The sequence below is a fragment of the Anas platyrhynchos genome, chromosome 5 (genome assembly GCF_047663525.1).
Source record: "Anas platyrhynchos isolate ZD024472 breed Pekin duck chromosome 5, IASCAAS_PekinDuck_T2T, whole genome shotgun sequence".
NCBI lineage: Eukaryota > Metazoa > Chordata > Aves > Anseriformes > Anatidae > Anas > Anas platyrhynchos.
Window position 1 is genome coordinate 50533477 of NC_092591.1, and position 21978 is coordinate 50555454.

At 37.9% G+C, this 21978-nt stretch overlaps 2 long non-coding RNA genes across 2 annotated transcripts; both read right to left on the reverse strand.

Annotated features, from left to right (window-relative positions):
- Positions 1-405: 405 nt before the first annotated feature.
- Positions 406-2277, reverse strand: LOC110351279 (uncharacterized). The gene is made up of 3 exons (XR_002398486.3): positions 2141-2277; positions 707-830; positions 406-519 (listed from the first exon to the last, which is right to left on the reverse strand). It is a non-coding gene; the product is annotated as an uncharacterized lncRNA (long non-coding RNA).
- A 6770-nt stretch (positions 2278-9047) lies between these two features.
- On the reverse strand, positions 9048-21001 carry LOC110351278 (uncharacterized). Its single transcript, XR_002398485.4, has 3 exons — positions 20515-21001; positions 10722-10831; positions 9048-10421 (listed from the first exon to the last, which is right to left on the reverse strand). It is a non-coding gene; the product is annotated as an uncharacterized lncRNA (long non-coding RNA).
- Positions 21002-21978: the final 977 nt, after the last annotated feature.

Sequence of the window (21978 nt, forward strand, 5' to 3'; positions counted from 1 at the left end):
ATGTAGACGTTCAGTTCTCATGAAGCATCAGATAAAGCCAGAACAAGGAAAATAAAAGTGCTTTGAGCGTAAGACTTTGAGTACTAAGAATTCAAAAGCCAAACTTTGAATACTTCAACCCATAATAATGATACAAAAACATACAAGCTGCATTAAATTAAAAAAGTGAATAGAAGAACTCTCTAGCTCTCTACAGTAACACACAAAAAAAGACCAGCAACAACAAAAAACTCCCCAATACCTTCTGAAACTTCCCTAGAAGAAAATAAAAGACTTCCTATGAATCCAGCTTTTAGAGCTCTCCCCACACTCCCCACCTGCTGCACACACCTGAGGCATGCTGTGACCACTCATTGCCTCAACAGATTGAGCAGCCCCACCTGGCTCCCTGCCTCCCCGCCTGCGGGCCTGGGTCTCCTTTGGGTCATAGTTCTGGGGGTTGTCATCGGGCTCTGCTGTTCAGGGAGGGTAAAGCTGTACTGGGTACTGCAGGCCTCCCTTCATTGGTGACTGTTCTTGCTGCTTGTGGATGAGGTAAGAAATTATTTTTGTTGCTATCGTTATTTTGCTAGGGTAATCCTAAATCTAGATAAATTTAATTTAACTAAAGCTTAAGGAATTGGTGAGGGAAGGGAGAGGTACTCTGCAACTTCTAATAATGGAGGAAAATGCAGTGGCAGTCTCTACTTGTGAAGCTCAATCATACCTGGATTAGCTGGCAAGCTTATGTAGCTGATTTTGAAGGGGTATTTTTCACCGCTTGACTTTAATCTTCTGATTTTGAAGCTTAGTCTTCTTGTGTTCTCTCTGAGGGGGAAATGAGCAGGTTCCTGCAGAGATGTAACAAGTACATGCATGATTTTCAAAAAAATACTCCTTCTCCAGATGATTTTGGTCACACCACTATGCTGTTGCAACTTGAAACCAATGCTGATGTGATGGGGAGGGTTGTGCTCCTGTGGAGCTGTGTCATAGTCAGTAGCCCCTATTTAAGCTAACTGCTTGGAGAGCTTTTTAGAAATGTATTATGTCAATAGAAGCTATTTTTCTTGTGTTTATTTGAATGAGGTAAAGTTTGTACTGATGTATTCTTCTTTGTGAAGTACTGTGAACACGGTGAAGCTTGAAGGAATGATGGGAAAGGTTGCATGGCTGCTAATTGAAGTGTGAGCAGAATTTTGGTGTCCTTGCCAAAAGCAAGGGGTGTTTGGTTCAGCAGAGAACCTACTGTGTGTTCTGGGAAAGATTAAAGAGATACAACAATGTATTGTATGCCTTGAATAGGAGATTCTGAGCATAGTATAGGACAACTGAAGACTAGAGAGGCCCCAGTCAATGGATGTATATGCTGTACCACAGAGGAATCCAGGTGGCTCTGTTTCATTTGGGGTGCCTAGGTATCAAAGCAGGCAGAACAAATGTGAAAAAGCAAACAAATATATTAATGTATTAGGGAGTAGATGATAAGGGTTATTTAGCTTTACTTTATAAGGGAATACTTTTTCTTAGTATCTATGGCTATCAGGTATGTCACTGGATTTTATTTAATATGCAAGCATAAATATTGATTGAATTTTGCTTGGAGTAAATAAGCATGTCAAAAGATTCAAAGATGGTACAAAGAAGTACACTTCAGTTTACCCTGAACTTAATATCTCTGAGCTGGGTTATTAAGTGTTGTATGTCAATAGTTTCTATTTTCCTACTTTGACTGAGTTTTTAACTCAGTTCAAGCCTTTTGCTTTCTGATGGCGTTGCAGACTGTATGGCACAACTACAGGTGAGAGAATTCTGGAGAGGAGGATGTAAATTCAGATTCTTCCAGGCTGCTACTTAACTCTGTGTCCTTCAGGAGCTCTCACAGCTCTAAATCCATTTGCATTCTTGTCTCTTCCTGGCTGTCACTTTTCTGACAATTCAACCATTTTATGAGTTTCTTTCAGAGACAAGGAAGTCTTTTGTCTACAATGCATTTTACACCTGAAGCTCCTCATATAATGTATAAAATGTCAAGAACATTAGTTGCACTGAGGCGCTGGACTTTACAAGCGTTTCAGCTGAGATCTTGACAAGTTAAAAGTTTAATAAAGCAAGTTTGTATATGACAAAAAGTTAACTTAAGTTGTGCTCTGCCTCATACCTTCCTTCTTCCAATGATTCCTCTCAAATGCCTGCTGAATTCCATCTTCTTGTTTACTGCCTCTCTCAAAAGCTGGAGAGCTGTTAACCTGAATTAGTAGCTAAAACTCTGGACTAACACAGCTGAGAAGAATTCTAATGAATGATGTTAGCAGTCTGCACATGCTGCAAAACATACTTTTGTTTTATTGCTTTGGAGGTCAATACACCTCAGTGCAGCCATCCTTATGAGCTGAGATTATCCCTTCGCCCTGTGGCTGGCAAAGGGGAGTAGGGGGAAGCACCTGGAGCTGGAGATGTGCAGCCCTGATGCAGGTTGCTAGCCAGGGTGATCAGAGGGTAGAGCTTTCACTCTGGATCCAAGTGAGAGAGTAAACTAACAAGAACATAGGCTGGAGGCATATTATTTTTAAGAGAAAACGCGTGGGGACTTGTAATCTGGCTTCCGAAAGGCTTTTAGTGGCTTGGAGAAGCAAGGGGATGCATAAATAAAGAACATTATTTTAAACATTCTTCCTAACATGCCCTCTGTGAAAAATAAGCATTCTAACTGAAAGGATTAGCTTGCTTCTAACACCCATGTTACACTGGCAATAATCCCCTAAAGAAAAGTTTTTATTTTTAGGGGAAGATGTAGGTGAAAAATGTGGCTGGAGGTGCATATCTCCTGCCATTAATACCTTTAAAAATGCTTTCAAACAAAGATATAAAGTAGCATGTGTTTGAAGTAGGGTTAAAATGAGGAAAAAATCCCTTATTTAATGAAATCAAATAGATGTTTACTCAAAATTTTGGGACAAGTGTACTTGAGAAGGAAAAAAATAGGCTGCCAGGAAGTGTATTATTCCTTGCTCACGAGTCTACAATTTAAGAAGTTTAAATCACTTATTCAAAACAGGAACAGCACATTAATAATTAAATTACACAAGTACACAGATTAATTTTTGCAAGATAATGTAGTGGTGCTGCTTGCATGAAATATTCCGTCAGATAATATGCAAAGTATTTTATAAATATTTGGGTAGACAGTCGTAAAATAAAGGTTTATTGAATGAATTATTTGTAAACAGAAAAAGCAGCTGTTGCTTCTGAGGTAGCTGCATTATTCAAGGACTCAGCAGAACTTTTCACAACAGCAGTACTTGCAGAGTTATCTTTGGCCCAAACTTTTGCTTTCCACCCTTACACTCTTAGCTAAGAATGCCTGTGTAGTTCTTCTATGCACTAGTTTGTAGAACACTGATACCATGCAAGATGAAAAACTGTACATAGCTAAAACATTTGTTACTGTAATCTCAAACCTTTTAGCTTCAGTGCTATAATGTCTCATGGGTTGTGCTTGTTAAATTAATGTACTCTTAATTAGGGTTGTCAAGTAAAACTTTGAATTTAGAAGTTCTGCAAGTAGATGGGGAGAATGCAACTATAGCCATGCACCTCTGTTAATCAGATTCCCTGAACAATATAGTCTCTAAAGTAATCAAGTATTTTCTTGGCACATAGCTGAGCAATAGCTTGCTTGGCAGAGGAATGAGCTGAAAATGAGCTCCTTTTCAGCTTCACAGAGAGGTTTTGATGCAAAAATACACTCAATTTCATGTGTAGCAGAAACATGCTTAGGATCCGTGCATACAAGGAAGGGGGCAAATGAAACTGCACGTGCTGGGCTGATGCCCCAGGGCATTGGAGAAGTGACTCATCCTAGGAGCTTTGTTCTTTTCCTGGCCCTTCTACTGTAATGTTGGAAGGGGTCCCCTGAAATCAAAGGTGAAAGGAGATCTCAGTTATGTGCAAGCTATGTAGCCAGGCTACAAGGTAACACAGGCCTTGCTAATTTATATAATGCTGAATCAATTTCAGTCAGTGCTTGAACAGGTGTTTTGCAGTTGCAATTCAGATATTACTCACTTTCACTCCAGAATAAATCCAAAACAACAAATGTGTATCAATTATATCCATTTTGTGCACACAGTGTCAAGTTGGTGCAAGTGACTGGCATATTATTCTGTCCTGAATTTAAACTGCAGCAAGGGTTTGAATTGAACTCAGGATAGCAAGTCACACTAACCGCTAGGCTGTCAAACAAGTCACTCATTACTTAGTCTGCATTTTATTTTTTGCCAAACAACCAGAACTTCAGGGCAGGTGGAAAGTGTCTCTTGCCTTTATCTCCTGGCGTCTTCCTCCTGTATAGCCCTGCATCTGTAAGATTTGGGACACTGTGATGGATGAAAATGGGAACAGAAAGGACAGACTGGTTGTAGGAGATGGATGGCAGAGGAAGGCCTGGGGAGGTTTAAGGTGGATCTTAGGAAGAACTTCTTTACTGAAAGGGTTGTTAGGCATTGGAATAGGCTGCCCAGGGAAGTGGTGGAGTCACCATCCCTAGAGGTCTTTTAAAAGATGTTTAGATATAGAGTTTAGTGATATGGTTTAGTGGAGGGCTTGTTAGTGTTAGTTCAGAGGTTGGACTTGGTGATCTTGGAGGTCTCTTCCAACCTAGATGATTCTGTGATGAGATCCTGGTAAACCCACCTGGAGGTGTGCCCCCAGCTGGATGCCAGGCATCACCTGAAGGACACTTGTAGTTCTTGCAAGTGAATGAAACCAGTCTAGTTCCAAAATTAATCTACTTCCCTCTTTGTTTTGCTTTGCTACAAGCTTGCTGTGGTGTTGCAATGTTATTTCTTACATAATTATAGAGTAGGCTTGTTTTCAGATAATGAAGCATGGAAGTGAGGAAGCTGACAGCGAATACCAGTATGTGGAGAGGAAAAAGCTGCTTCCCCACTTCATTAGTGTAGTCCAGCAAAAAAAAAAAAAAAGTTTTAAATAAAAAGGGGCTGGCTTACCTTCTACCTTCAAGAACACTTAGGCATTTAAAGAAGGGGGGGAGGGGTGGAGAGTGGGAAGAAGAGAAGGCAGAAGGGACGCAAATGCTGCTTCCCTATCTGAATAATGCCAGTTTTCTTTTGACTCTCAGCATTTTCTGATGAACTGGCAATAAGAAGCTAACGGGTTTGTGACTGAGTTAAGTCTTCTCACTGCTCCTTCTATGGTTCCAGATGCCTTTCTGAGAGCCTCAGCAGAGCGTAGCGAGAGCTTAACAGAGGGTTCTGGGCTCCATTTTTGCTTCATCTGCCTTAAAAGGGGGTACTGGGTTTCAAAGTTGCTGGCTCTGGCCTTGAGTACTCTTGGACAGCTTATTCATACCACTTGTGACTGAAAATCTTCCAAATGGCTGGCTGGCTGGGCAGTTGCCAAGCCATTTAACCTAAATCTGTGCATTGCAGCTGCCTTCAATTTTAAATACATCACACTGATCTCCAAAGATAGTTCATCTGTAACTATTTGGTAAGGATTCTCTGAAACAGCTTCTGCATGTTGGAAATTCAACAGAAATGAAATATGACCCCCCTGAGATATTAATCCTGCTAAAATGAATCAACACATTAATAAATGGCAGGAACCTGAGAAAATAGTCTCAGAAAAAAGGCACAGTGAAGGATAAAACTTTAGAGGTTTTCCTCTTGAATAATGATTTAAGAGCAAAAGAGAATAACTTATATGGGCTTAATTATTTCCATTCCATGTCTTTATCCATTGCCAGAAAATTTTAATTAAAGCAGAATAGGACTTCCTCCTGATATGACAACTACGTAACAGCTTACAATGTTACTTTTAATGGCTGGGAGATGGATGACATAACTGAGGCAAAGCTTACTCAGCTGTACCTAGTAGTGTCCTAATGATGCCTGCTAATGCTACTCCAGCTAGAAACCTTTGCCTAGTAGAAAGGGTGCATTTTTCCTGTTAAAGCAATAACTGCATGCTATGGACATGTATAGTTTAAGTAGCATTTATAAAATTCAGTTTCAATCACTCAAAATGTGCAATGAAAGGAAGACAGGTGCATTTGGGGGTTTGAGAATGTTTTTTGCATATTGCTCTGCCTAATTATGTCCAGATAAATGATTTGAAAACCTCAAATTTGTAATGAGAAATATAAGTAAATGTTCTTTGTGGTACTTGATAAACTGTCTTCCTCTGTAAATCACGATTTCATAGAGTATTAGAAATAAGATATATCTGAACAATTGGAAGGGAAAGTAATTAGAGAAAGGCTTTTCTATCTATAAAACCCTCCCCTTGTTCTAGGAAAAGACTGGCAGTGTTTCAAAGATTTTGATGTTCATCCACACTTGCAAGTGAATTATTCTTACTGTGTTAATGTGTCTTTCCTTTTTATTAATATTGTTTATATTTATCTTACTTGTATTACCCTGTCTGTCATAATACTTGAGTAGGTAGTACATTCTAGCAGTTTCACTGATAGAAACACTGTTGAAAAGACATCTTGAAGCAGTGAAGCAGGATGGTACGTGAAGAGTAACTTAAAATTACTATTCCACATTCATACTAAAATATCACACCTATGGTATGCATACAGGTATCTACTAGGGAAAAACAGCAAGCAGACAACTAAAAATCTGTTCCAAAATCAATGCATAAATCAGAACAGCATTATTGCATTTGTGCATTACTTATGTGTTTGACTCTTATTAGGCAGATTTCAAGCATGCATTATCCTGCAGGAGTTCATGGGTTTTTGGTTGCTGCAGTCTTTATTACAAATGTGCAGAATATCTTAGGCCACTGCTGAGAGTTCCTTTACTTATGTATTATTATTGGAAATAATTTTACTGCTCTGAGTTCCAAGCTATTGTGAAAAATGTTTTTAAGCATGCATTTAATTAGCTATGAATAAGGAGGAAAAGGAAGCAACCACCAATGTAAACTTTAAGCCAAACCATCACCTTATCAAATGTTTTCAAAGCTAGCTAAGAATCTAATTCTTTACAACAAGTGCCAAGGGAAGTTCAAGCTACAGATGCCCTGGTGTTTTTAGTTATCCTTAAAATATTTAAGTAGGTATTGCACCTTGTAATTGTATGGGATGAATGCACTAAGGTTTTTGATATGGTGCTTAGAAGTTAAAACAAGCGATTAGATGCAAGGAGTGCCAGCTTTATTTTTATTACTGTCTGCTTCCACACACCCTTACTGCCTGAATTTCAAAAAACATTTTTTTGGCTTGTAGATCTGTGCTTGAGGTCCCAACCCTGCTATAACTTTCTGGACTTTGAACCCAGATCACTTTAATCTTGGTATTCCTTCATTTATTTTCCTAGTCTGTAAGGGTGATGTGTTCAGTGGTTATTAAACTCAGATGCTACAGTGCTGTGGACAACACAACACAAAGGCTGCCAACCTCAGGAGACAAAAGGCTAAAGGGCTTAGCTTGTGTCAAGCACCCCAGTACTCCTGAGTAAAGGAGCACTTAATAAAAGGAAACTCATTAAAAGCCTTGAGTGATGAGGTAAACTGATATGCAGATGAAATTCCTTTCATTTTTTAACATAAAATGTTCAGATGTAGTTTTCTTGGTGTCAGACTAGCATCAGTGCATTCTGACAGCATATTAGGTAACTTGTTGACTTTTAGCAAGTTATTTGTGATCAGAATGATTGACTTGAGAATCGCCATCCTGACACACCAGTACTGCTCATTGGTGTCTCACCTTGCCTCTATCCTGAATTACTGAAACTAAGCTAAATAGGCGTAATGCTTGTTTGCCAAAAAATTAAATTACAGATCCTCATTGCATGTCTCCATCTTCACATGCGAGCCTATATTTGAGTCACTTGTACTCACCTGACAGTAAACAATCATGTGAAACCATTTGCAAAAAGCTGTGATGTGACTTAGAAGCACAAAGTAATTCACATGAGTCACTTGAGTTCAAAGAAGAGCTCTCAACCTTCAGATTGCTGATGTTAAACTTTTAAATCAAATACTTGTGTTTTTTGCTATAAGTTTAGAGTATGTTTGTACAGCATGCAAGTTTCCTGTGTGCAGAGAACTTCTGTAAGGCCTTTGCACTGACTGAAGTCTCATTGAAGTATATCCAGAATGGGTTTTGAAGCAGTACAAAATGCACAGTAAGCTTTGGCTGGGGCCGCCTCACTGAAGCAAATCAAACTGGAAGCAGGGAGATTTTTTTTCAGTCTCTCCTTTGCGACTCCAGCCTATAAAGAAAGGTCTAGCTTCATAAATGAAGGGCCATGCAATTAGCAGCTCGATGTTGGAAGTATCAGAAGACCATGGCTGTGACAAGTGGTGATTCTGTCTGTGCATTCCTTTATCATCTTTTGAGAAATGTTTTTGTTCTTTCACCTCCATGCAATTAATACATGGCTAGGTGTGGTGTCTTGTCAGCCTGAATCAGTTGTGTTGCTTTACATGGGCAGACTGATGCTACTGGTGTGATCTGAGGTGATTTATGAAGTGATTGCTCAACAGAGAAGGTAAATATTTTTTTTTTTTAAATTGTTTTCTAATAACTGATTTTTCAGGAATTTTGTGAAAGCATTATGAAACCAACCCACAGGCACTGGTCTTCCCAAAACAACACAGAGAAACTCATCTTTTCAACTCATTAGCTTATATTTTCATTCCTCCAAAAATAACTCTTCAAATATGCTGTATAAATAGTGAGAGTTCAGTGACTTTTCATTATCAAGAAAGTGCATATAGAAAGCATGGACACTACTCTTATGGAATGTAGATTATATATATTACAGAAATACATAGAAAAACATTTTACTGTCATTTTAAAATTATGTATTCAATTTTTAAGTGATATTGTAATGAAATTATCTACCATAGATGAGAATTCCTCCATTGACATCTGACTGGGCTTTAAACCAAGCCAAATTTATTGACATCCTAAAGTACAGCCACAGGACCACAGTTGCTCAAAGTGTAAAACCACACCTACTCCTAGGTGTCTCAGCAGATAAACAGTTTAAGATTTTAAGCATGTGTATGAAAGATGTGTCCTAACTCCTAATGAATTATTAGATCCTTACCCCAGCAGGCAGAGATGGCATATTTATGAAGGTAGCTCAAGTAACAAGATGGTGTGGCTTACCTAATGTAAAGATATGATATGGTATAGAACAGGTCAGGTCTGGGTTTGAGGAAGCATATGCCCCATCTGGCAGACAAGATGCCTGGGTGCTCCTGCTGATGGTAGGCCATCCTTTCCCCAACACTTTCCCAATGCAGCTTGTGTTCAGCTATTGCCTCTTTCAATTCTGCTTACATCAAGGGGACAAATCACCAATTCAATGTGCCAGCACAAAATAAGGAAATATATGCAAGCAACTAAACAGAAATTAGAGCAGGACAGAACTGTTTAATTAGCAATATATGCTACAGCAAGTAAGAATTAATACCAGCTGCATTGTATTAAACATATTGAAAGATGGGTGTTATGTACTGAAACTCTATTGTGTGTAGAAATCATTCAAATTAATCCCCAGCCTTTCTCCTTGAGCTTCAATATTTATTGCTTCTAACTCTACTCTTTCTACAGCAGAAGCTACAACAAAAGCAAATATTACTGCTTTTACAGAAAGTGTCAGGTACTTTTTAATGATTAAGCATATTTTGATCTCATTCAAAAGTAATGTTAAGAGGAAACAAAATAAAATGAAGATAGAAGTAAGGAAGAATTTAAATAAATCACTAACCCCAAAGTGTCAGATTCTTCATGTCCTTTTGCAGGTAGAATAAATTAATAAATGAGCAGTCTTGGCACCAGTCCTGTAGCATTGCTCTGAGGTGCCAGGGGATGTGTGTGCTCTGGGATGTACTAACAGAAATATCTTGGGATATCTCCACTCTTCCTTGCTCTGCACTGTTCTTCATAGGGGTCATCCTCTAATCTTTCCCATTACAGGTTCCAGTTTGTGGAACCATTCTAAATCATTCCTAATATGCTTTTAATAACTTATTTGCTTACAGTGCTTACTCTGCTGTTCAAGTTCTTCCAAACCCCAAGTAAATAAATTAACAGGAAGGGAGCTTCTTTTTGTCAAGTAAAGGGATATGGCCTTGATAATGTTTATCATGAGAACTTGCAGATAACAGTTGTAAAACCCAGAGTAATTATAACTGCTATTCTAATGAAAAAGTTGGTAGTATAAATACTACACTGTTTAATATAGAGTAAATAATAAAAGGCCAGAGCAAGTTATCAAAAGATGTCAGCGTTTTGCACTTTTCAGATTTTTCCCTCAATGTTTCACAGGGAGAAAGTAAATTTGTCACTCCGAGTATCAAGTTATGCAGTGTATCTTCAGAGATGAGGAATACAGTAGCTCAGGTGGTCAAGTTCAATTTGAAATTTCCAGAAGGGTGATTAGTAGGAAGATCTGAAATGGAGATTATAAGTAATTTTTGGTATATTAACTCTGCTGTTGGGAGGTTTGTATATGTATCAGGAGTGGGGATTTATAAACATACATTGGCTATTTCAGTTACAAGCAGTTTGGGGAAGGCTTGACTTAATATCCTGTTCAATGCTGAGCACATTGTTAGCAGTTCAATAAATAATGAACATATTTTCACAGCCTGTTTCATGTTTCACAATGAGGTGACATTCACAACACTCACAGTGACATTGAAATGTTTTCCCACCTCTTTGTAGCAGAAGGGGCAGAGAGAAGCATTACCATTAGAAAGCAGGGTGATAGTTAGAGTTAAGCATTGTGAAACTTCTGTCAGGAGCCCAGGATGAAGGACTGAAGGACTCTGGATTTGAGCGTTGTGCTTCAGCTTCAATCTGAAAAAAAAAAAAAAAATCTATATAAAAGTACACATTTACAGTGAAGTCCTTTGAAAAACTTCTGTATCATGAATCTAAGGCAAATTTTTTCATTCCTTGATGCTTGAAAATCAAAAGGTAATCTTTGATTTACCTAGTGGTTTAATGTGTCTCAGGTTACCTTTTTAATCTGAGGTTTAATTACTCCAGATTGCCTTCCAATGATTTATTTGGGAATCTTTATTTACCAGTGGGCAATAGACTAAAAGCAATGATTCTGAGCATTAATGATTTCAGAGATTAATATCCTATGCAGTTTGTCTCCATGAATTTATTCAGACCAGATGAGCTGAAGAGAGGGTAGAATAGAAACAGATATGACCTCAAGGTAATTTCCCTCATTTTTCTGAGAAGTCTGTGGACTGCTTGACTTTAAGCAGTTCAGTCCTGCATAGTGGCTCAGAGGTTGCACTCTGCCTCATACTTTCCAGAAGGAAAAGTAGCTTATAGAGAAACCACAGCACTTCCAGCACAATTTGCTCATGTTTTGCTTTAAGAATAAAATGGGTTTACAATGTGTATCTGTTTCTAAAACTGGGGAAAAAAAAAACACACCATGGAGTGTACTCAAATTTGGAAGACTTTAATAATTAGCTTGCTGTGATTGAGACATTGTATTAATGAAACACTGGCTATTTTCACACATCTAGAAACTGATAACATTGAACTTCACTTTTTATTATTTAAGTTACTGCTTTCACTAGATGGCACTTTCTCTTCATCACAATGTTTAACTTGTTAAAACTCCTTAATTGATAAATGCTCACTATTGTCTCACCACCCTCATATGGACTTGTTCATAGCTTAGCATTTGTGTTTACAGTCCTTTAAGTAATAAACCTGATGAATAAAGCTTTTTCAACTGAAGATGCATGGGGTGGGAAAGCTTTGCATGTGGCCTATGGGCCCTGTAAGGAATGGAGGACATTTATAAGAGCATTATATCTGACAGCTGTGGGAAAGGCTTTTTTCCTCCTCTGACCCTAAAGCATGAGAAAAGTGACTGCATTGTCACCTAATGTATTTGAAGACTCATGGTTTTTCTAATAAGAGTGTAATCCAAGAGTGCAGTTAACTGTTTTAACAGCCACTACAATGTCTCATATAAATTGAACTGCAAAATGCAGCCTTCATTCAACCTGCAGTTGAAAAACGGATGTTTTGTGGGGGACATTGCCTTGTGGGATGGTCAAAGTCTCCTATTCACTGATTGATAAACACATACTTGTTAATTGCTCCAGAAGAAGGAAGTAGGATGTGAGCCCATATCCTCTACTTCCCTGCCCACTCCACCATTTCTCTATCCTCCCTATAGTGCCATTGACTGTTGCCCAGTGTGAATGTGTGATAAGGTTCAGTGTGGTGAGTACTTCTGGATTTTTGATTTGGGTTTAATGTTTAGGTCACAAAAATTAAAGTTTGTAAAAAAAATAAATAAATATCAAAAATATATAAATTGTGATGAAATTGAGTTGGAGAACCTTACATGTAGACATAGTGAGTCATGGCTGTTGTTATTCTAACTTATCTTCTAGCCATTGGCAGTTATAGGCTATTTTATTCTTTGATGTTTTATTTTTAGTTATGGTACTGTAAACAAGTTTCAGAGATCATATGAGTACCAGTATCAGCAGGGAGAATTTAGAGTATATAATAACATTAAGTCACAAGAGCCACACGAAAGATAGTTCCCCTTTATATAGTGATCATTCCTCAGCTTGAGGGAATTTTCTAAAATTCTAAAGAGTTTCTTACTATATACAGCATGTTTTCAATTAAAATTCCTTGGGATTCCACATATACAGGTATGAAAACCAGGAAATGAAAGTAAGGAACCACTTCATCCTATTACTTATATGCTAGGGCAGGTAAAAGGTTAGGTAAAACATGTTCTAACACACACTGCAAACAGCAGAGCATTGGCCAGTGATTATCTGTGATAGTTTGCATTCTCTTAGGCTGTATTCCTCTTTGTAAGTATTCTTAAAGGACAGAAGTTCCTGAGAAAACATGGCTATCAGTGTCACCAGAGTTGGAATTAGTATCTGTACTTGCAGGTATTCTGAACATCTGTAAATGTTTTAAGTATACTTAGGTATATAAAGTATTTAAATGTACTAGTTTGAGCAGAGGAGGAAGTATAATCAGAATAAAAAATACCATAAGAATATGTCTTTACATGAAATAAAATACTAATTTATACTAATTTATAATCAGTGTTTTGTATTATATAAAATCATTGTCCTCATTGCTTTTTGTCACATAGATTTCCAACTAGCTTCCATAGAAAGAATACTAACTTTTTCCAAGTGTCATGTTGTAGTAAAACTGCCATATGTTGGAATCTTAAGTCAATAAAATAGTTTAGCTTCTTGCTTTTTAGGCATTACTGGTTGTATGCATTTACATTTATTATGTAAAATTAATGCTATCATCCAAAATTTGTGTGCATAGAGCACTGTCAAACTTCATATGCTAAGGCTGAGACTTTTCTATAGCAAAGATCTATCTGCCAGGATAACACTTCTTCAATCATTTCTTTCAAAACAGCTGACCACATTGACTTTTCAGCAAGCAGATGAAGTTTAGCTTAGTCACCTTTGTGTCACGGATTTCTTTTGTTATTTCATGACAGCTTGCTCAAATGTGTTTATTTTGAAAGGTGGTCATTTGAAATGTGTTTATTTTTGAAAGGTGCAGCAGATGCATCTTAGTGTTTAGGAGCTGAAACTGGTATAAAAATATCCATTTATATTAAGTATATCCATCTCTTCATAGATTATTGCCATGCAATTACAATTCCATACTAAATCTCCCAGAGGAGACAGTGCTGACAATAAGAATGAATAGCAGTGCAGCCCCTTGCTCATGTCCCAGATGCTTAGTCAGGAAGAGCAGGAATCTGAAGACTGTAATGCTGGTGATATCACAGATAACTCTGATATGCTGAAAATACTAAGTGTCAGGAGTTGCTGTGAATACACTGTTTTAATTCCTTTGGTTTTCAAGCCTAAGGAACATCATGTCATATCACAGTCCTGGTGAGAGTTCTGTGGAAAAAATATACATGTACAACTATGTAATCAAGACTTTACCATAAAGCATATTTAGAGAGGGACCAGTGAAGGTTATAGAATGAGGACTTATTCTGGCAGCTTTTGAATTATTGACATTGTAGCCTTAGTCTTTATTATGTAATGCAAGTGTGTGTGTAGCTTGGTATAAAATGAATGAAAGTTGCACTTAAGGCTCTTAATTGTCCCAGGTTGACACCTACTGATTAACACGTCATGCAGTTAACATGCATGACACTTTGGAGAGAAGAACAGCAGAGGATTTTTCTGTAAGCATTCTAGGTCCTGTTAGAGAATAAGATTCAAAGTTAGCCTAAAGAGACTGCTGTTGTGCGTTAGTTTCTAACAAGAAAAACTTCTCAAAATTTATGCATGAAATTGATTTTTCAGAGCATTGAATACAGTCCTTGACAGATTTGTGACACAGAATGAACGTTTCAGTGGAGACTATAATCTCCTTTGGGCTAAAACTAGGTTGAACACTTATGAGGATGAGACTGGATGAATGCAACCTGGAAAACAACAAAGGGGCTGTTGATCTGTGCTTCATGAATTTGACTAGTTTTGTTTTTTAAACTCATGTATATTTTACACTATAGCATATTACAGCACACAGCTCTACTGTGCAGTTTTGTGCGATATGAAAAAAATCCTTTGGTTATTTTAAATGAGATGCTGGTAACTTAATGAGGCACCTGCCAGTTCTTTTGTGTTAAGGGACAGTGAGTAATTATTCCCAATGCAACTTCTCCATGTCATACACATCTTTTTGCATCTCTCTTCCAAAGTAAAGAATCCTAATATCTCTGGTTTGCCTCAAGTCAATGTCATTCTCTTTCTTTGGCCATTCTTGCTGTTTTTTGTGTATATTTTATAGTTTCTTTCAAAATTGCCTTTAAGAGGTAGCAAACTTACACAGGACTTGTAATAAACAGTACTGAAGGGATTTATATACATGTAGTGTCATCTTCTTTTTGCTCTCAGTTTCTTTTCTAGTAAGTATCAACATTCAATTTTCTTTTGACCACAAATGAATATTGAATGATACTTTCAAAGAGTTGTCCATGCCTCCCTAATCACTTTTCTGAGTATCAGTAGATTTAGAGCTATCACTGTATATATTTTCCTCAGAACAGTACTTTCTTCATAAACACTCATTTTGCATTGGATTTTATCTGCCATTTTATCACAAAGTCACTTAGTGTTTTGAGATATTTCTGTTATTCTTTGTAGTTCACTGATTTTTTTTTTACTGTCTTAAACTTTAAAAAGCAGAGGTCCCGATGCAGATTTCTGTGGGCATTTTAATGCTTGCCACAAATTTTCTACCTTTGTCAGTTATCAATTCATGAGGGAAAATGTCCTCTTTACCCCATGATAGCATGGCCTTTTTACCCTTAAATTTTCAAAGCTAACACCTTGGAAATCAAATGTACTATATCAACTTTTTGCAAACATTTTGATAAATTATGGAAGAGATGCTCACTCAATCAGACTTAACAAGGCTAAAGATGCTCATTGAAGCTTCTGGTGTCACCAACAAATCAGAAATGTAAAGCATCCAGCAACTGCTTGGCAAACTATTGCAAATGCTGGGGCTAGTATTTTATTGAATATATCATTGGGCAATTGGCAATGGCATGAAGTTCAACCAAGGTTGATGCTGGGTGCTGCCCCTGGAATGGAGTAATGCTGATTACAGGCACACACCGGGAGCTGAGTGGCTGGTGAGCAGCTCAGCAGGAAGGGACCTGGGGGTGCTGCTTGGCAGCAGACTCAGCATGAGCCAGCAGTGTGCCCTGGCAGCCAGGAGGACAAACAGTGTTTTAACACATGTTAAACATGCCATTGCCAGCTGGTCAAAAGAGGTGATTCTCCCACTGTATTTAGTATTGGTGCAGCCTCACCTTGGATATTGTGTGCAGTTCTGGGTTCAAAAACATAAAAAAGATGTTAAAGTACCTGAAGGTTCCCAGAGGAGGGCAACAAAGCTGGTAAAAGGGCTTGTAGGCATGTGCTGTGAGGAGAGGTTGAGGACATTTAGGTTGTCCAGCCTGGAGCAAAGGAGGCTGTGAGTGACCTCATTGCTTTCTGCAGCCTCCTGAGAGGCAGGTGCTAGTCTCTGCTCCCTGAGAACTGATGGCAGGATGTGAGGAATAGCACACAGCTGCACAAGGGGAGGGTCAGACCAGATGCTGGGAAAAATGTACTTACCTTGAGGGTGGTCAGACACTGGAACAGGCTTCCTGGAAGGTGGTTGATGTCCCCTGCCTGTTGGTGTTCAAGAGGCAGTTGGACAATGCCCTCATAGCATTCCTTACCTTTTGGTTAGCACCGAAGAAGTCAGGCAGTTTGGACTAGACAATCTTTAAAGTTCCCTTTCAAGTGGACCTTTCAACTGAACTATTCTATTAATAGACAGTCAAGATACCTTGGATACTAAAATGTTTTCTGTGACCTATTAATCTTTTTTTTTTACTAGTGGAAGGTGACTTTGACAGTCAGATGATCAAGGTTAAAATGAGATCCCTCATTGGACCCTACCAATCTGTCAGACTTTCCAGCAGAAAGTTCTCTATTTAGAAATAAGGAAAACAAGATAGAATTTGATAAAAATCACTTCTAAATTGTGGCCCAGAATATTTTCTTCTATTTCTGATGGTCATACATCCTCAAGCATGAAGATTCTCAAGCAGGCAAGAAAAGTCAGTATATAGGCACATCTATATCATTAATTAGAGTTTTTATGTAGGAGTAGTAAATTCCTTGAAGATAGAGAACTGGGATTGAATCAGACAGGCTGAGGATCCTTGGAAGTGTTCTGTCTAATCTGATATAAAGGAGGGATGTCTTTGTTTCCTTAAGGAAGGGCAGGCTTTGGTTATATATTTAGCACCAAAAGAGGGCTATCAACTGACAATTTGAGCAAAAGTGGGTGACTAGCACTGAACTACATATTATGCCTGTACAGTGAGATATCAAAGAGATGATTGAACATGCTTTGAAACTGGAAGCAGTATGATCATGCTAATTAGCCTCACAGAAAGACTGGGTCTGCCACCTTAGGTACAGTGTCACGCTAATACAGGCTGGTTGCTTTTGGATCCAGGCAAATGTACCAGCTCAGACACATCCCTTCAGGGATCCCAAAAGTAGTCTCTTAACATGTCCTTGACATCTCCTAAACTTCCTTGGTGTCCCACAATGCATTATGATATTTTTCAGGTGAGGTAGGTATAAATAATCTATATGAAACAAGTTGCTCAAGACGTGGAACTTCTGTTATGTTTGTTTAGTCATAGCCATCATGTAACAAATGGTTGGTGGATGCTGCTATGCTCATCTTTTATTTACCTTCCAATTTGCCACTAGCTGTTCTTTGTCATCTGTTCAATGCTATATTTGTCTTAGTAGAATAACTTGTAGTAGGCTCTTTCATTGGAAATTACTTATCTAATGAGGTCATTGACCTCAAATGTGCTAATAAAGCCATCTTAATCATATGCTTGTCTTTAAAAATAAATATATAAGAAATGTGAATCCTTTTCTAAAGGACAGGCAAGTGTTATTTCATTAAAGTAATGAATGAAGTAGGAGAATAAAGAAATTTTGAGGAAAGGAATTATGCCTAGACCAACTTCTAAGGAAATATATTGTCTGGTAGTATTTCAATGCTTGAAACTCAGTTTCAGCTGTTCTATTAATAGTGTTCTTCTGTTTTAGAATTCTTTTGTACAGTATGTTACATTAGTAAGCATGATATTATAGTAAAACTGAGGAAAAGAGGTCAAATCCTAATTTTCTTCTCAGTTATACAAATTCAATATTAATTGATTCAACTCAATAGAGATTTTTGACACTCAGATATGAGATGTGAATTCAGTATCAGGAATTCTGGATGTCTAGTCACTTCCATTGCACTTCAAGTGGAACAGAAGGAGTACTCAAGATAGATGAATTAGTCTCCAGAATATAAAGGAGAACACAAATCATAACGCAAAGTGTGACACTACATCCAGGCAGACAGACGCACAGACCAAATACTGTCAGTTCTTCTTGCTTGCCTTGTTCATATTTTAGTAAGAGATCAAAAACTTGGTGCACAATGGATTCTTGCTAAAGTCTTCCATTTTTAAAGATACTACTGGAAGATCCCACTGAAGTATAACTAACAGCATGCATCTGTCTTCCCTTGCCAAACCTGAGGAAATCTGTTCATGGGAATCTTGTGATGTTCCAGCTTTGCAGAGGCCGTTGTTTGAATCCAGACTCCTCACACACCTCATTCATTAAGCAACATGAGTAGAATTGAATATAATCTGAGGCAGCATTACAGTCCTCCCACAGCATCAGAGCAGTTGCACATAGGAGACATTTGTGATCTGCTTTTTCAGAATTTCCCCTTGAAAAGTCCAATAAGCACTTGAAAATAACCTATGTGATCACTGTTAGCAGAGGCCAAAAGAAGCCAGTGAGGTCAAGATCCACCTAATGTCCCTTAATTGCCACAGGTGTATGAATCGGGAATATGGACTTTTCTCCACAGCCAAAAGTGATTACAGAGGTACAAGGGAAAGTTTCAAGGGTTATAGACTTACCCACCTAGCATAAAACACAAACCTGCAGCAGGGAAAATAAGAATATAAATTCTTATAGGTAAGAACTTATACCAGGGTGAAAATTAAACCACAATTATCAGCCATATTAGGCTAGTCAGAATGGTCTCTCAATTGATTAACTTCAGAAGACAGGTGTTCAGCATTGCTTCAAGTATTTAACTTTACAGAAACACTAGTATGAACTGTACTTTTTGGAGAATATTATTTCATTGTTCTTTTGTATTTATACTGAAGAAACCTATAAAATGAACTACACAGACTTATATGCACAAATACAGGAAATCAGCCATTCTGAGAGGGGAACAGGATAATCAAATGTCTGAGTAAAAAAAAAAAGGTATTTTAAATGTTTTGTTATGTTTTCCAATCTGTACAGTCAGTGATCTGTTCTTTTTTTTCCCTTGCCTCATCAGGATGTTGCAAATATGCAGCTGCCTGCTCAATGGAGTTAATGAATTCCAGCACAGGTGCTCTTGATTGTATTGCATAATTGAAACCCTTTTTCTTTTTCCTATTCCTGTCTTTGCATCTTCATTGTGCTTTATATTTCCTTTCTTGTTCTCTCTGGATGGCTCTGAGTTGGGTGGTTGAGGGAACTGAGAGTTGGTATTTACACTGCAAAATGAAAAACAGCTCTGATTAAAAGGGCTAATGTAACAGCTGAGTTTGAAGGAGTTTAAACATTGGGCAAGCACAGAAATTGAGTTTTGCAGGTATGCTACTGACATTGTTTGTAACCTGAGATTTCATAAGGTGTCTCTTTTTGATAAGGCTTCTGTGGGGCTTTGAAGCATTTTGAATTTGTGATATGCTAAATATAGGAGGCAGAATAGAGAAGACAATGCTAAAACAGACCTCTATTAATAAAAATAAAACCCTGGCCCAACCAAAGCTGTGGCAAAATTCCCATCAACTTCATTAGAGTCATGAAATCAGGACTTTTTTTTTCAAGGCAGATAGAAAACTTAGCTTAGTGTGGATCAGAGTTGCCATTAACTGTGTTGAAGATGTCTTTCTGTGTGTGGGGAAAAAACATTCTGGTTCAGGCTTCTTTATCAGAGAGAGCCTTGGATAGTATCATGTTAGGCTCTGATATTAGAAACCCTCTGAATTTCTAGGGCATATGAATGGAATAAAGCAGGTCTCAACTGTATAACTGTATAGAAAGTCTATGTAGGACAGCTAGGAAGTTTGATTTGCACAGGCAGTTCCTAGATGCAATTGTCAGCTGACAAACACTTTGGATATGGCAAATGCATTAAAACTGACTAAGCCCCATGCATTTAGCTGGCAGCAGATAGAAAGAAAAACCCAACAAATGAGAGATTATTTTGGTTTACTGACAAGGAATGCCATTTATGTGTCTTATAGAATGAGAACTCTCAGTGGAGAGAGCCATGCAGTAGCTCACCACTGTCATTGCAAGAAAATGCAGCATGGAACAGAGATAAAGCTGTTTAGTGCCGCCACCCACTTCAAAAACAAGCAAAACAAAACAAAACAAACAAAAACAAAAACAACAAAAAAAAAACAACACAAACAAACCTTGAAGTTTTGGAAAATAAATGAACACGAAAGCAACAGACAGGAAGACCAAAACTGCTTGTACTTTCTACAGTCGTGAGCTTAAAACAAAAGGTAAATTACCTGTCACTGAGACATGAAATTTCAGAAATGGTATATAAAGTATTTTTCTAAAATACAGTAGTGAAAGATATCAAAGGCTAGAACTGAGAACTGTGATTTGAGAATTTTGTAAAACACAGTGAAACTGTAGTCTCGTTTCAACATGTGATTCAACAGAACAAAAATGTTTATTAAAAATATAAAAAGATAAGGCTGTTAAAAGTAGTTACCATTAATTCAGAAAGTTCTTATCTTTGGGTCAATACAGCTGAAACTAACAACACATACAAAGTCTTATTTTTAGTATTAATATGCAACTTACCTACAGCAAGTAGATAGTATGGGAACTAGCCTTACACAGCAGACCAACATACTGAATGCTGCTGTAAAAAAGCCAGTTGAAAGAGCTCCAAAGCCTGATGGGGCTGCAGCACCAGGGGCTGTTGAAGGCCAAAACAGTGTGAGTGGCAGGGCACTGGTAGCCATGTGTGGTACTGGAGGCCCCCAGCCCTGTGCTGTACCCCAGCTCTGTCCTCACTGCTTGTGGGCAGCCAAGAGATGAGTGGTGTTGCTGGAGCTGTCAGATGTTTTTGTAAAACATAACTCAAGACCCTGTGGTCTAGGGACTGCTGATGGTATCTTCCCATAGCAGCAGTTCTAGCTGGTGATGTTAACAAAGGAGTTAAATATATGCAGGAGAGATGAGGTGAATAAATTCCATCCTTAGCTAATGGCTGGATGAAAAATGCTTTGCCTTCAAGCTTTAATTTTCAGGTCATGCTATTAAATTACTTGAGCCTTCTATCTAATGTGCTGGAACATCAAGGGTTGATCAACTTCAGGTGGGGGACACAGGAAAAAATGCTTATGCAATGGGGAAGATAGGTGAGATGGGACCTGATTTAACTCAGAATGTTTCCAGCTTATTATTGGCCTAAGAGGAGTCCAGTACTGCATCAGACAAAATACTTAATGTATTTAATATTCCAGAGGAAAGGCATACTGAATAAACTGAAAACTGAAGACCAGCTGCATCAGTGCCAGTGCTTGCAACTTAGCCTTGTGCTGTTCCAGAGATACCACTGCTGAAGTCCACAGCGTATTGCTTTCTTTGCTTCACTGCATGCCAACAACCATGTGCGTTCTAACAAGTGTAGTATGATAGTGCCTAAGGTACTACTTAATAACACATATGTTTTTTTTTATATTAACTAATTTTTCCCAAAGTCTGGGAAGAATCCAGACACAGGATTTGTATATAAACTGTGCATCACCAAATTCGTTTTTTCTTGTTTACTTGGTGCTTTATTTCCCATGAATGGCTACAAAATAAAATAATATATATATATATATATTTTTCTTTAAAAAAAGACAATGCCTCATGCATGGTCCTTTCCACCCATTCTTTTTATCTTTTTAATAGAGGCTGTACACATAGCTTTTTATTGGCTCACTTGTTACTGTTTGTGTGATGTTGTCCATTGCGGTGTCACCAGACTTGCTGGCGAAGCCTGCAAGTAATGTTATTTTGTGCATGAATGCAATGTCCTCAAAGCTATGCAAAAGATGGAAGATTAACTTCTGTCCTATAACTCATCATAAAGACTTATCAAGCAGTTATTTTCTCACAAATATTCCTGATGACCTCATAGTGCAACCTTTTAATCAACTCAGACTTGTTTAAGAGCAATGATGAAATGCTTTATGGAACAGGAGGGGTAAAGCAGAACTATTATCTATCTGCAGTCTTATTATAAGAAAACTGGAAAAAAAAACAAAAAAACAA